This window comes from Octopus bimaculoides, chromosome 15, assembly GCF_046866305.1.
Source record: "Octopus bimaculoides isolate indiv1 chromosome 15, ASM4686630v1, whole genome shotgun sequence".
NCBI classification, from domain to species: domain Eukaryota; kingdom Metazoa; phylum Mollusca; class Cephalopoda; order Octopoda; family Octopodidae; genus Octopus; species Octopus bimaculoides.
The window spans coordinates 36,596,211-36,598,710 of NC_142942.1; the positions used below are offsets into that span (position 1 = coordinate 36,596,211).

General features: G+C 30.1%; 1 protein-coding gene across 2 annotated transcripts in view; it reads left to right on the top strand.

Annotated features, from left to right (window-relative positions):
• The window catches only part of LOC106883806 (uncharacterized), a 74,299-nt gene that overhangs the window by 50,494 nt on the left and 21,305 nt on the right, over positions 1 to 2,500 (top strand). The gene's annotated exons all lie outside the window — the stretch shown is intronic.

A 2,500-nucleotide genomic window follows, 5' to 3' on the forward strand; every position in this document is an offset into this window, starting at 1 on the left:
ACATAGTTAAATAGAGTCTAACGTACTTAAATGTAGTATAGAAAAATTTGTTACTAAATTATTAGTTTAATGTCTTTAATGTTATAGGGGTTTTTTCATATTTATTAGTGATTTATATTTCATTTAGAATAACTTACTTCGAATATTCTAACATTACTGTTGATCTTTCAGGATTTTTCGGATATTATTTTCTGAACGAATTTATAACTACCCAAATAAAAAGTAATACCTGACGCCATTTTGACTGTAAATGAAAAACATGACACAAATGATATGATGTAATAAATGCTGGGCTGAACAATAAAAACAGCTAGAGTTCGCATACTTCTTCATTTCAAACCTAAAATCGGCTGTTAGTTCAGAAAATGAAAAGACAAAACAATGGTCTTGAAACATCGAAAATTAACTGATAAAGATTAAATATAAAAGAGTTTAATAATAGCATGTAAATATTGGGTTGAAAAAACCCTTTGTACAGAAAACTCGAAGGCTGCCTGTGTTCAATGGTAGACTGCCTGTCATGTCTACGTGAAATGTGAAATCGTATCCCACGGGCAACCATCGATTTTTTCTATCCAAAGGAGTCTTTTTTTTTCAACCCAGTATGCAAAGAGAATTTTCAATCGAATATTTACATGATATCATTTACAGATTTGCGTGATGTTCTTTGAGGACCAATGCCTCAAACAATATGTATTACATGTTCTCTGAAAGTTTATAAAATTCTTACAAAAATAACAATAGATAATAAAACTGGAACAGTAGTATTTTCATTTATTCGTGTCGGAAAGCAGAGCTGTTTCTCCACATATATAAAGTTGTCTTCAAGAGAGTGAGAGTGAGTGTGTGCGTGGACACGTATGTGTTTATGTGTGTGTGTGTGTGTGAGAGAGAGAGAGAGAGAGACTGAGTGTATGTGTGTGTTGCATGTGCGTATCGATAGGTGTATATAAGCAGGATGTATACATAGTGAGAATTTACAAAAAACATGACAAAGACGGGTGTGTAAACAACAAACAGATGTATTAATTCAACGCTCGGGAATAGAGAAAGTCTTTTACGTTTCGAGCCTACGCTCTTCGACAGAAAGGAACACAGAAATAAACAGGGAGAGAAAATAGAAAAAGATTTAGTGGCCAAATAATATATATATATGCATATATACATAAGTATATGTACATACTTACATCTACACGTACATATATGTGCATATGTGAGCACAGGATGTCATGAAACGTATACAACAAAAAATACAAAGTACGAGTATATGGAATATGAACTATTTTTTCGAACAACGAAAGACACAAATGGAAAACAAGGCAAACAACATAAAGAACGACCCTTCATCAGTTGTTGGCTGTTTATCTACTCTAGTATTTTGAGCATTTATATATATATATATATATATATATATATATATATATATATATATATATATATATATATAGATATGCAGGACAGGGAAATCATCAATTAGTAATAAAATTAATAATTAACAATTCTGCCGGGTAGCTCAGTATGAAAAAAACCTTTTTCGGTAAAAATTTATAATCATAAATGTATAGGGATTGACAGTAACCTGCTTCTCCAACATACTGAGAATTCAGAAATAGCAGTCAAAGAACTACTGATTTCAAAACTTTTGTAGTTTTGAAATCAGTAGTTCTTTGACTGCTATTTCTGAATTCTCAGTATGTTGGAGAAGCAGGTTACTGTCAATCCCTATACATTTATGATATATATATATATATATATATATATATATATATATATATATATATATATATATATAATAATAATAATAATAATAATAATAATAATAATAATAATAATAATAATTATGATAATAATGTTAGAGATAAAATCCAAATTTACAGGGAAAAATTCAATTTAATTTAATTTATCAAAATTAAAATTAAATTGAATTTCATAATATATAATATATAAATATATAATTTAGAGAAAAAAAAACACAATTATTGAATTCAACCATGAAAATCCACAATCACATATAGCAAAATTTAATAAGTAAATACATATATATATATAATATGGATTTGTAGGGAAGGATTCGTGACAGACGAACTGTAGACAGATACTGCGCTGCAGGCTAACTAGGCAGTTGGTCATTAGGAAAGAAAAGGACTTCCGGGAGGAGAACGAAAACAGAAGAATGTCAGCATCGAGCGTGGAACGAATCTGAGAGAACTATGCAAAAATAACTGACGACTTAGGCCCTATTGTACCTAAAATAATAAACCTTTGGTAAATGTATTCTCGTCTCCACTAGTTTGTTTGTGTATAGCTTAACAAAGTTATAGGTAGCTAATTCGCAATTTTCCAACCTAAAGGCAGAAATATATACATCAGTAAAGTGAACAATGGCACTAATCAGCACCAGTATTGCTAGAAATAAGAGCTAAAGCAACTCAATATCTTAATGGCTTTTATTTCTAGCAACACTGGTGCTGATTAGTGCCCTTGTTCACTCTAGTAACGT